The sequence below is a fragment of the Anser brachyrhynchus genome (genome assembly GCF_964034855.1).
Source record: "Anser brachyrhynchus genome assembly, chromosome: 1".
NCBI lineage: Eukaryota > Metazoa > Chordata > Aves > Anseriformes > Anatidae > Anser > Anser brachyrhynchus.
Window position 1 is genome coordinate 107,570,081 of NC_137694.1, and position 14,332 is coordinate 107,584,412.

Sequence of the window (14,332 nt, forward strand, 5' to 3'; positions counted from 1 at the left end):
ATTTATTCTGCACGGAAACTTCCATATGAAAACTTGCCTTCATACATTTTTTAAGGCGTTCCCTTCCCTTCCCTGATGCCAGGCATTCCCACCCAGCAGCCAGCCGAGGAGATGCAGTCGTGATGCCCTACAATCTCGTTCGCCCACAGGAGGGCAGCAGGACTGCATATTTATTTTAGCTGCAGAACCTGCGGCCGCCTCCCGAGGAGGAAAAAAAAGGCTCATTTCTGCTCCCCAGATTTTGAAAATCTGGCCCGGACCCATTTTTTATTAATATTGTTTTGCGTGTATATAACTTTTGCGTGCAGTGGAGCGTCTGGATATGATAGAGCTGGCTAGTGATGCACTGAAAGGATGTAGTTGTTTTAGGTTGGTTTGCATTCACAAATCAGTCATGTTGAGATATGGGTTTTCTCACATATAAAGATGACAGATTTCTGCAAAGTCTGCTTTCTAGGTGTTTTTAAAAGGACACCTTCGGGGAAAACATTTGCCATGTGTCTCCAATAGTTACGACTGTAAAGAATAACAATCTGAAAGCACATTAAGCCTTGCACTACAGGGAGGTGTAATACTGAGTCTGCAGAAACCATGACACACACGTGAAGATCACATGAACTGACCTCCTTTGTCAATCTTACTTTCCTCTGACATGCCTGATATTGGTGACTGTCAGGAATAGGATTCTTGATCAGACAGATGTCAGGGCTGATCCACTGGGGCAAATTCAGCTTTCCTGTTCCTAGACCTATTTTATAAACTAAATTACAGTGTTGTTGTAGCATACAGAGGAATTGAAATGGTCCATATGAATCAGTCTGAGACAGCCTGGAGTTTCTAGACAATGTTGTTCCTGTGCCAGCTAAAGGAAGGACATCTGTAGAGCACGGATCATATTCCATTGTGTTAAGATCATTTCTTCCTGAACAGGAGTGACCAAGTGAGGCTTTTGTCCCCTTTCAACTGCCAGGTCACCCCCCATTTCTTTTAAAAGTGCACATATACTGGACAATATTTAATGTTATTGCTACATTTAATGCATTTGCTGGGAAAAAAAATAAAAATCCTGAGCTTTTCCAGCAAGAGCATTACACAGCCTTTTGTTATCAAACAGTGCTCCTGTCTCCTTCCAAATCCCTCAATCTCTGATGGCGGAAATCAACTACAGATCTTGACTGTAGCCCTTTAGTTGAACTTCTTCGTAATATCTACCTATGTAACTCAAAACTTTGTAGATGCCTAAATTGCACAGTTTTCCCATATAAGAGTCAAGTACCTTGAGTACAAGTGCCTCTGAGTATCTATTAAAGTACACCTACACAGAATTTAAGAGCTGTGCACAGATCGTCAAACCAGTAATGATCAAACTAAACTTGACACAGAAAACAATTCAAGTTCCTTAGGGTTATTGCTTATGCTAATGGATGCAATTAAATAGTTTTGCAACCCACCCTGCTACATCTGGCTAGTTTTGTACAGGGCACACCTTGCAGAAGTACTAGTGCAGGTAGATGCCATTTCAGAGATCTCATCTCTGTTCTCCATTATGCTACAGGCTCTCACTTACAAAGTTGAGGATCCTGTTTTTAATTTTGGTGATTTCCAGTTCAGCTCCCACAATAAAGACTTCAGTTATTACAACACTGTTCTTTCTTTCATTATAAATCACCCTTTCTATGTAATTGGAAATCAGCTAATGGAATCAATCTGTCAGGTGAGGTGTGGCTGGAAGGGAAAAGACATGTTTCCTCATCCCGTATCCCTGCTCCACCCAGGGCTTTGTGCTCCTTACCTTTGTCAGGCACATGCCTCCTTAGTGTAAAGGGGTATTATAGGGAAGATAGAGCCAGTGTCGTCTTTGAAGTTCATGCTGAATGGAAACGATGCAATGGTAACAAGCTGCACTGGGAGAAATTCTAAATGGACATAAAGAAAAAAAATGTCACTGTGAAGGCGGTCAAACACTGGATCAGTTCCTAGAGAAGCTATGGTATCTCCACCTTTGGATGTATTCAAAACCCAAATGAGCACAGTCCTATGCAGTAAGATCTAATTCCAAAGATATCCAGCTCTAAGAGGAGGTTTGGAATAATGACCTCCAGAGGTGTATTCTAGCCTACATTTTGCTGCAGTTTCTATTATTTTAATCAACTTGTTAATATAGCAAGAATTTAACATGAATTCCGCTACCCTCCTTCCCTCAGAAGAACAGATATTTTAAAATGTGTTGAGTTGGATCAAGGAAGGGTCTGCTGAGCACTGGAAACAGGGTAAGTGAAGTAGCAGGGGAGAGAAGGGAAATGGAAAGGAAGAAAATCAAAAAGGGCAGAAGTGCAGCAGGAAAAAGGAGGTAGCAGGTTGTCTATGACAGATGCAGGAGGACAAATTATATCTGTTTGGGCCTAAATTTATAGCATAAATATATATAAACATATATATAAACATATATAGCAATAACTGACCTCACAGGAAGCATTATGGTATACTAAACTTACAAAAATATTTGAATAAACTTGAGTCATGAGAATGAGTTTAATATGTTATTGAGGTGATTTTAATCCAGAATAAAGACATTTTATACAGGACATATTGTACTGTTGAACTACAGCTTGAACATATCCATTCTCCTTGCCATTGCTTTATCGACTGCACACCCATCTAAGGCAGCTTATCACAGCCAAAGACTCTGCAGAAGCCTTGGTTAGAGAACTGAGAGCACATCATAACAGATACATTTGAGATATATGTTCCTAATTAAAGTAGGAATGGCTAGAATTTTGTACTTGTGCTCAGAACTTAGGAAATTATGTTTTACTATGTTTCTATATAGGCACTGTACATGTTATTTGGTTATTAAGTGGACATTCCCCCTGGTCTTTGGCTCTCCCAAGCAGAATTATTTATGCTTATTAATGGTTCATCCTCAAACTGGATCCTATTTTATTTTATTTTATTTTATTTTATTTTATTTTATTTTATTTTATTTATATTTTATTTTATTTTTATTTTTTGGAGTTAAAGTAGACAGCGACAAGAATGAAAACGCAAGGAAACTTGTACAAAGAGGAGACATTTCATAGATGGTGCTGGGGCAAAGCTTACTTTACAATCAACTGCTTAGGAATCTTTTACATGAAATAGTATTTGAGAGAGATGACCAAGGAAAGTAAATGTTATTGAATTGCCATAAAGCTTCAGCTCTTTTCACCCTTGCTCTATGGATTTGTTTTCCTTTTTTCTTCCTTTTTTTTTTTTTTTTTTTGTTTTACAGCAAAGCTTAGTTTTCTGTACATGTTGCTAACGTCTTATTCCCTTATGATCAGAAAAGAAATATCTTAAAAGGCATTTCACATCTGAGTTAATGTGAGTTTAAGAAAAGGCATGTAGAGCTATATATACCTGTCTGTGTTTATTATAAATAGATATCACTCTAAAAACAATTAGTAGGTGGATCCTTGAAAATCACTGTCAACAGTGTAAGGGATTCAGTGGAAGGAAACGCCAAAAACCGTTCTGCTAGGTCCATGCCTGTCAGTATCTGAGGTTCAATTCAACAGCAAGACAAAAAGAACTGCAAATGAAGCATGAAGCACCTCCCCTCCTACCCACCCGCCAGGGGCTGGGTGCTGCTGAGGTGCTAATTGACTGCAAGGCACCTGCTTGACATGCACAGCACTAGAAAGAGGGAAGCCTACTATGCAGATGGCATTCTGTAAACATGTATTTTGGGTGTCACACAGCCATCTTACTGCATGAGGTATCAGGAAGCATCGTCGTTTATATTCCGAGGGAAAAATATTCTCATATCTCCTAGGAATGAGGAAAGACAAAGCTCTTCTTAGCAATAACATGAAATTGTTTTTCCAGTTTCCCTCTACCATTAAAAATACCTTTGTGCTGCAAACACCATCACATCAGACTTAGCATTAGCAAAATTATTTAAAATTAAGGAAGATTTGTTCAAAAAATGGTCTTCAGGATTTTTCTACTTTTATTTAGTAGAAATAAGGAAAAAGATTTTTTTTTTTCCTGCAAGATGAAAAAATAGAGACCTTAGCCTACTCAGAACCAGAGCTACTAAAAAGAGTAGATTAATTTCAAAATGCAAACCCTCTAGATATTCAATATTCATCAAGTAAACACTATGTGATACCTTTAAATATGCTCATATTACTCATGCCAAATTATAGAAAATGCCTGTCCTTCAGAACAGTGCATAGAAATTTTAAGAGATTCAGTTGTGCACTGTTTAAATGATTCTCAGAAAAACACACCTAGAAAAATAATCATTCTCTCCTGAAAAGTCTAACAAGGACAAGGATCTGTTCACTGTTGCCCAAATTCCTAATGACATTTCTGAGAATATTTTTTCTGCTCTTCCACCACCTGTTCTCCATCAGCATTTCTTCCTTTCCCCTTATTCTGTGATGGTGTGGTTAGATAAATAGAGCTGAGTTGGTCTGACACTGAAATTGGTCTTGGCAGCAAGCTGTGAGGTTGGCTTGGCTCTGCCTCTTAACTATCCCCCTGCCAAGCTTCCTCTGATCTATCATTTCCATTTTATTGCCGCCCCTCTCCAACACTGTAGGCTTTGCTTTCTCACTGAATTCACATCAGTTGCTGTGGAGTCAATTTAAGAGTTACCAAGTTTTTGTTTAGCAGTCAGCTGCTTAGTAAAATGGGATAGCAGCTAGATAGCTGCTATTTAAAGGCTTTTCTTGAAACTAACAGTAACACAGTTACGAAGGCAGAAAACTTACAGGGACAGAATAACTGCTACTGTGACACATGATGAGTAATGGTACATATGTTATGTTTTGTCCATGATCAGAGTACCTATATGAAATTCACATTTTTGTCACTAATTTACTATATTTTAAAAACAAATATTGCTGTATATTATGTTTTTATTACAGTATGTTTGTTTTCATCATTGTTTTGTAGCATGATTTTTTAAGTGTTGTTCAGATATTTGACTTCTTAGAAAACATGTTGAAATACTGGGTTAGACCTTCTAATAACATCATAATGTAGAGTTCGTTCACACCAGTGGAACTACACTAATTTTAAAGGGAGAGTAACAGACCCACAGAGATTTATTTTTTTCCATCACTTTGATTTTTATAGTAGAGACACATTGATAAATAGTAATCATTTAGCCAACTCTTGGCAACCAATATTAATTTCATTTAAGATCAAGGATCCCGAGCCATTCCTTTACTTTAATTAGAACTTTAATGGAAAAATAGTACTGGTGATTTTATTGCTTTAATTATTTACTTTAAGTCGCTCACTTTGATATACATTTCAGCCATGTGTTTCACTTACTAATTTTCCCATACTCCTTTCTGTTATGATTTTTTTTTTTTCACTGTATATGATTATCAGTTTTCCTCACTCACTGTTAACCTAATCAAAGAGAGTGAGATCCACAATAAAGGCTTTGGGGTTGTGATGCTTGCTGTTATGACATCTAACTTGTACTGATGTCCCCAAGGAAAAAAAAAAAAAGGCTATAAGATAACTCTTAGCTGATTTTTAAAAGACATGGGAAGAATAATGTGCCTTGGATGACCTAAGTGAGCCTTCCTCTTCTCAATCTAACCTGGGATGAACCAGCAGGCGTTGCTGCCTTCAGTCACAATCCACAGTCTCAACCCTTGACTTGGTCAGTTCTCTTCTTCATACAGGTGCAGCAAAGAGGTCCTTTCTTTTATGTACACCTTGGTACTTGTCATCCTCTTTTATAAAGTATCCTCCTGTGTACTGCACTGACATGAGCTCAATTCAGTTTTCAACATCATTCCACTTCCCTAGGCTCCTATATACCTGAGGTTTAATGGCCTGGCTTGGACTCTTGTGCTTCTTGGAGATCAGACAAATGCTGTGTGTTTTGATGGCCTCATTACCTCCAAAGGGCTGACTGAGAACTGTGTTTGAATGTAGACCATGACTGGCATGTTGGGGTAAATCTTGGCTGACCAATTAGAAAAGCTGAAAACTGCCAAGTATCACCGGAGTGGCACAACAAAATGAAACTGTAAACAGGATTTTGCTCGATGCCTGCTTAAAAAACAGGTGCCTCTAAACGGCAACAAAGACTTCAAATCTCTTTTGCACAGAACTGGCCTCTCAACTTCTTACACTACCATTGTTCAATTTCTCCCTTTGGAATACATTTTTAATTATTGGATGTCAGCCTTTCTTGGGGAACATCAGAAATCTGGAGATCTAACATACTTTCTTTAAGTTTTGACCTCTTCATGAGATTTTCTTTCTTCTTTTTTTAAACTAGGGAGTAAAAAAGGCAGAACTAAAATAATGAATCCAAACCTTTGTCAAATTTTACTAAGTGTCTATATGATTAATTTTCAATTTCAGGCAAATTGACTGCTAAAGCTTTCCATGAGAGAGGTTTTCAAGTCATATATTTTCTGACTCTTGAGGAATACAGTCCACAATGTTTTGAATACTCTATATGAACAATGCTGATCTTTTATTTATAATTACAATATAAATGGATATTTTTCAGCCCACTTTAATTACTAGTTCAGCAATGACTTATACACAGTTCTTTAGCCTATAAATGTTTCAGAAAGGCTATGAGAAAAGGTGTCGTTTTCTTGATGAGAAGTAAGAATTATCTAAGAGTTGCATTTCAGCACATGTGTCTGGAGAGATACACATTATTTTCATACTCTTTTCAATTATATTGAATAGGTAAAAAATATAACCAGGTGGGAATTAGTCTCCTGCTCCCATCTGGAAAGCATAAAATGTGATTTAATTTAAAAAACCTACTGATATTACTTTTATTCATTCCTTCCTTCCTGCCACTCTGGTTATGCTGACTATTACAATACAATATTTTATTGAGCCTGGATTTGAAATTAAAGTCATAGCTTACCAATTCCCTACAATAAAAATTAAGATCCAAGATAATGTTTAGGAAACTATTAAAACTGTGTCACTTATATGGCACAAAATGAGCAGCAATGTTCCTGGTTTCCAGGTTTTCCATTAATAACTTAATGCAAGCACAGTGACAGGCAATGTGAGGTTTTCTAGTGTTTATCTGAAGCATGTGCTGAATAAAGCCATTTAAGTACCTTTATAGCCTTATCTGACCAGTGAAAGAAATGGTCCCTAGAAATATATATCAAGGCTATTTCCATGTCATTCAAATGGTGGGCTGGTGCACTGGCCACTGCTGAACTGCAGAGAGAACCTCACTGACTCTGCTCCAGAGGTGACGGAGAGCCATAATCTTCACTTTCAGACATCTGACATAATGCATGACAATAGAAGTGTTGGTGACTGCTAGATCCTTTTCTGTAGGAAGGCTCTCACACTGCTGGTGTAAATATTTCAGTGAGCACCACAATCCATTGAAGCCTTTGCAGACCTCACGCTCTTCAGTGAGGTTAACAACAAGATAGTGTAACAGTGTAAATATTAAAGATGGGTGTGTCAGCTTTGTATTTACATAGATTTAAGATGAAGCTACAGGGATTCAGTTCAGAGGTGTTATGTTGAAGTTACTGAATAACTTGTTAGTGAGTGGGATTAGGAAGATAAGAACCATGCTAAAACAGAGTGTCAACTATGTCCAAATACTATCATAGAAAAGGGTAATGGTAGTATTTATGTAACATACTCACCATGTGTCCCTAATAGATATGTCTTGCTTCCAGGAATTTGGCTTTGAACTTACAAAATAGATACTCGAATGTAGGTGTTGCAACAGCATGGTTTGCAACAACTGAATTTTGCTTTGCAGCCACTTCTTGCTCTCCTCAGCTGCAAGTTCAGAGCTGTCATTCTCAAAAAATACGGGGAAAAACCTCATTTCTGAGGAGGGTTGAGTGACAAGCCAGCAATACTTGAAACTGGATGAAATACACAGTAAATTGTGTTAATTTCTTCATATTATTCCACAAAATAAAGCCAGAGACCATTCTCTGTCCCTTAAGCCAGTGTCAGGACATAGCTGCATCCACACTGTTGCTATTTCTTTAGCTCCACTTAGTGCTTTGTGGTCCTAAGACAAAAGAACAATAGCATTTTTCAGGTTGAAGTATCTGAAGTAATGCGAAGGCCGAGCTGTTGTTTGACACCATGAAAATTTTTTGCCTGCCCCACTGTACAATGTAAGGGCGAGTAAAAGGTTTGAAAGTGCAGAGCTTAATGGGATAATGTTGGAGGATTGTAGTGGATGGAGGGACCCAATTAAGGTAGACACCTTTCTGTACTGTATATTGGAAATATCCCCTGCTCTGCATAGTTCCTCAAGCATACTCCCCATTCTCTGGAAGAGTGTTAGGTGATGCAGGCAAAAACCATGCAGAGGAGCACACAACAGTGAGCACTTTGGATAACTGCAGGCCAGAGCTTCAACCTGAGCCTGCACCTTTATTTGCTAGTACAGACATAGCCTAAGGGCCTGATTAGCTCAAAGTAAGTTTCTCTGGTGTGTCTCATTTGATAAGTGAAGGAGACAAGATGACTCTATGAAATGCTATTGCAGAAATGTAAGTGATGACTCGAGTGTCTTCAGATCTCCTCCCGTGTATACAATTGTTCATAAACTATGTTGTTTTGTTCTATTATTAGTTTACATCATCAAAGATGTTGCAAAATATCATTTGAGCACTGCATGCAGAAGGTGCTCTTGTAGCCTGAATATCTGCTGTATGGTTGCCTGTGATTGAGGGAGGATTTGATAATGCAAATTAGTCTTCTAGTCCTGAGTCTCTAAATCTGTACACCTTCAGATTCAGTGCAGGTCCTTGAACCCACATCCTTACTTTTTTAGCCATTTGGTTAATATGCACATGTATATGCACGTGACAGGAGCTGTCACTTTTTTATTCAGTCTGATCTGTGACAATTTATTAGAAATCTGACAACTCTGATGCTGCTTCTTTCTTTGGAACATGGGATGAGGGAGCAATTTCAGAAAGCAATATGAAAGAGATACTTTTGAAACAAAATAGTTCTGAATAAAAAGGAAAAAAAAAAGGTTGGAGAGAATGATCTGAATGATTTTCTGACTGATTATATGAAACTACCCTGCACTGTCTCAGCCGTCTAGTTTCAGTTTTATGGGAATAGAAATGACAATAAAAATGTGCAAATTGCAAGAACCAATTTTTCTGAATACATTTGAGAGTGAACAGAAATATCTGCAGTAATTCTGATAGCAGAGAGGAAGGGAAAAGGAACTTAAAAAGGATCTTCATAAAGCGTGGAAGAAATGGAGAAATGGTCCACATAAGTGGTGAATATACCAAACTGTCATTACAAAGCAATTTTCACTACCTTGAAAATAATTAACCTGTTAACTCATTATGGTTATAGAGGCAAGAGATTTTAAATACTTGGCGCTCCTAGTTTCTTGTATTTATTTATTTATTTATTTATTGTTAATCCTTATCTTTTGATTTTATTTCCAAAGAACCTAAAAGCCATCCTGCACAATGTGCTCTAGGTAATCCTGCTTGGCACGGAGGTTGGACTAGATAATCTTCAGAGGTCCCTTCCAACCTCAATCATTCTGTGATTTAAGAGCTTCTACTCTGAAGACTTAAGTAGCCTTTCACTCACTCTCAGCACCAAGAGTGAACCCATTTGCTATTGGTACCAGGCTCCAAAATATGTAGATCTCCTTTGTATTAAGGAAACTTACTGCCCTCAAAATAAAATCAAAAGAAAACAAAAATCTTCCTCCCTTGACATTCATAGAAAGAAAAGCTCTCAACTGTAAGAAAACATAGTTATGTTGCTTTCTAAGCACCATTCCTTAATTTTAGCAAGTCTCTCTCTGTGATGATTTGAGGCAACCGCCTACAGAATTTATGAACTCTGTGCAAAAGTGTGAACTCTGTATATAACATGACCTAACTGCCAGCTGCATTTTGAATACATAGCCTTTTACCTTCTCTGTTGTCTTACCATCTCACATCAACTGAAATCCCAAGAGGACATCAAACAGAGAAATTTGGTAATTCAAATGCAAGCATCTGGAAGAACAGGATAGTACTTCTGGGAAAGAGCCCATAGCCAGAAAGACAACGCTGCCACTGACAGAGATCCGTGGCTCCCTAGGGAGGTGTGTGAGGCTGCCTGACTGAGGGACTGAAGGCTGCTACAGGCTGAGCACTGAGACAATTCTCAGCAATGCTCTGGTTAAAGAGTATGCCAAAGAATCCAAAAAGGATGGTGGGCTAGGGAAGCCTATATTTTCTGAAGCTGTTCTTTTATTTTTGTTTATTTTAGCATGGCTCATTACAAACAGCAATATTTGAAACTTGTACAAGTTGAACCTGGAAGGCACTGCCTGATGCAAGTAATAAGTAGATGGAAAAACATTTGATCAAGAACAACATTGCATGTGTATGCTCTAACAGTAAAGATGAAAAGGACAAATTCTATTTGCTTTGACTTATCTTTGTAGTCACTGGCTCTGACTCAGCCCTTACTTGTACCTCTGTGAATCTGGCAATTTTAAAGTAAAAGTAAAAATTGTTTTAGTTGACAATTACATCTGTTATACATCAGGTCTCGTTCTCTACCATTTCATGAAAAATCTCTCAAAGCAGCCATCACAGTTCTTACCTTAGCAGGAGTCTATTTTAGTTCCTAATAGAATTTACCTGTAATGTTGAGGATATTTTATTTCTATTGTACTGCTTTGAGGGAATGACAGCTGCAGTTTTTGAAACAAGACCATATAGGTTGGGCCTCAAAAATTTCTGACTTGGTAAAAATTTAGTCACCAAACTTGATTAAGACTGTTTGAAATTCAGTGCTAGCATAGTACTAGCTTCTGTCTTTAAACATGCAAATGACTACAAAAGCCTACCCTATATGAACATCTTTTACAAGACTAATTTAAGTGACAGTGTAATTTAGGTTATTCAGAAAATTAGTGTCCGCATTGTACAAAGACATGAGGATCAGGACCTGTCCTAACAATCTCTTGTTCATAAAACTTAGTAGGACCAATACTTAAAAAGAACAACATCAACAGTTGGGATTTATACTTGACTGAGCTGACACTGGCTCAAAGTTTCTATTCTTCACTGCTTATGAACATTTATCCTTCAGTTTGAGCATGGAATGTTTCATATAGGTCTGTGCTTTTCTGTATGGTTTTGTAGCACAAACACCCAAATATTGTGTGTATCCTTTTGTTCTTTCTTCCACAATTTGCCTCTTGGTGTGTTAACTAAAGCATAGGGCCACTAAAAACAAAAGTAGTATTAAATGAAATTCAGGCACACTAGAAACATGCTATTCAAATAATGGGATTTTTCCACTTGGTTCAGTAAGAATTTTGCTAGGAACCCTTTACAGTGGTTATATTGCTGCATTTCTTTTGTATTCTATAAAGATGAAATAACGCCCCTATTTGTGTTTGCATGAATTAAATGTGAAGTCTAGAGCCTTATGTTCAGCTCTCAGGTTCCTTTATCAACAGAGTGTTTCAATAGGGGTCCTTGTTTTTGTGTGTCTCTTAAGTGCTCATTTCCTCTGTTTCATTTTACCTCCATCCATATTAATTTTAGATCAAGTAGAAAGGGAATTACTGCTACACAGATTACTTAGTTTTATTGTCTGTAAATTCTGTTCCTTGTCTTTTGGGTACAATGGAATTATACATACTTTCTTGCTGATGCCTGTTAATATTACATACATCTACTGTAGCTACCAAAGATTCCACATTTATGTATAAGAAAATCTTTTGGTTTAATGGCGTATGGGAATGGGACTGACATCAAAGACATGAAATATGGCAAAAGAAAATAAACCAATTCTAAGCTAATTTGATTATCATTACAAATTTCAGCTACATTTATGGGATTGTATGGCACAAAACATTTATCTGAATGGCATTACTACCATCTCAGCCAGCTCTGAGGTCCTATCTCAGATTGGTTTCAGTATAAAGGTATGATATATACATCCTCTGGGAGACTGAATCATCTTCCTCATAACCAGTACCATTCACATAAGTGGGCACATATATAATATGCACATAAAATGAAGTCACCAGGGACAATAGCTGAAGTAGGTCTTACTGAGTAAACTCTCTTTCTCCTCTGATTTAAAATACAGCAAAATAAACAGCAAAGACTACTTTGTGCTTTCAGATGGGATTCATCAGACTTACTTCAGCTTGTCCAGAAATTAAACATCTGGTTGAAGATGTTTTTTCAGCCTATTCAGGGCTAAAATGAATCACTGACAAGAGGTACATGCACCTCCAGCAGGTGATTCATCCCTTGCCAAGGTAAGTACATGCTACAGATGTGAAGAAGTGCTGCTGAGAGGTTCCTGACTTTCCACAGGCTCTCAAGGGAACCTAGATAAAGTGTTCTCTCATGTTTAGTGTACCTCTAGATGTCTAATGTTAGTGAAATGAATTTCTGCCAAACTGACTTAAGAAAAACACAGTAATGATATTTTATTACAAAGAGCCTATGTCCTTGTTTACGAAACCTAGAGGTAACAAGATGTGAAATTAACCAAAATTTGTCTTTTGCAATGGCACTGGGCTCTGCTGTTAAGCACCTCTAGTGGCAGGATTTTCAGGATCAAACCCTGATGAGGCAGAAAAGAGTATAACCTAATAATCAAAATGATTAATCTATGCAATATTCACATTTTGCAGTGGGGTTAGTGTTATGAAAGGTTCCTGATAACTGAAATTTGAAGAAAAATCTTTGCATATTCCAGCACCATTTGTTCATGATTCACAGTCCTTTAAAACACCATTACTCCACTCTTCCATACTCAACTGACAAGCAAAATGTAAAGTGATATTCCTGTACAACAAAATGTGCTGAAATTACGTTAAGGATATAACTGGATACAGTTTGCTGGAGTCAGAAAATGTGGAATTAAGGCTGAAACCACATGCTTGACTCACTGCTTTATGTTAAGGTGCTGAGACTCTTGACGATGGTTTACTGATTGACCACAATGGCTGTAAAGAGAGGCACAATGGAGACAAAGGTGAGAGAGATATATATTGAAAATAAACAAACAGAACATAAATGAGGTCTTTATTGACTTTCAGATACCTGTTTTCTGTGCCAAACCTTTGCAATTACTTGACCATGCTGCACCTTTTGGTACATTTCCTTTAAATAATATTAATATTAATATTAATATTAGTATTAGTATTAGTATTAGTATTAGTATTAGTATTAGTATTAGTATTAGTATTAGTATTAGTATTGATATTGATATTGATATTGATATTGATATTGATATTGATATTGATATTAATATTAATATTAATATTAATATTAATAATATCTTTACTTTCCAGAATTTCCCCAAGCTACATGGAAGCTCAAAGCTCAGACAATTTTAAATAAATATTATGTATGCAACAAACAAAGATCTACTATACCTACAAAGTTGGAAACACCTGCTGTGCCCTCCTGGGGTCCATACTTCAAGCATGATTTGGGAGGGGTTAGATATGTACAGCATTCTGCTGTAAAATGTAGTCCAGCAAGTGATTACAAAAGGTGATGGTTTTGTTGCTGGAGTGGAATCAAAAACTTCACAGCTACACAGAGGATCATGATCAAATTTCTGTGGAATAATTGCTGGATGACTTGTGAAATTTAGGTGAAACAGACAGTAAATATTTTTGAAATAATATTTTCATTTTGGAAAATGGTATTTTATAAAGATTAGCAAAGTCCTTTGGAAAAATGTTTCTTCAGTTGCTTGAATGGCTGCTGACACATAACCTTTTTCTTCTCTGCATGGTGTAGCCATTCTTTTCATTCCAGCTGTTCATGGTATTTCATGGCATGAATCTTATATATACAGGTCCCCTCATGTTTGCACTGGTTGGGAAAAACGGACCCATTCTTCTGTTGAGAGAAACGTCTCTTGAGCAGCTGACACCAGTTTACTTTCCCCTTTGTGTTGCCAGCAAACATAATGAGCTGCATCATCCTGTAATCTATCCCAGAGCAAGGTTCTTTTAGATTACAGTATTTTAGATCCTTAATAACTTAATCATATATTTGAAGCTCAGCTGTATCTAGAGTTACTAAATCTGAAAAAAAAACACAACTAAATGTAATTCAAAATATACACTATCCATACAATATTATAATATAGTATAGTATTATAATTATAATGTATTTAAAATATACACTATATATACCATTCAGACTATATATAATACTAAACTGGGAGGTGCTGTTGACTCCATGGAAGGATGAGAGGCATTGCAGAGGGATCTAGATACATTCGAGCATTGGGCAATCATCCATGGCATGAAGTTCAGTGAAGAAAAACA

The 14,332-nt window shown here is 37.0% G+C and overlaps 1 long non-coding RNA gene across 1 annotated transcript; it reads left to right on the top strand.

Annotated features, from left to right (window-relative positions):
- The first annotated feature begins 1,812 nt into the window (after positions 1-1,812).
- LOC308187982 lies at positions 1,813-13,884 on the top strand. Its single transcript, XR_013945049.1, has 4 exons — positions 1,813-4,801; positions 12,156-12,295; positions 12,949-13,020; positions 13,340-13,884. It is a non-coding gene; the product is annotated as an uncharacterized lncRNA (long non-coding RNA).
- Positions 13,885-14,332: the final 448 nt, after the last annotated feature.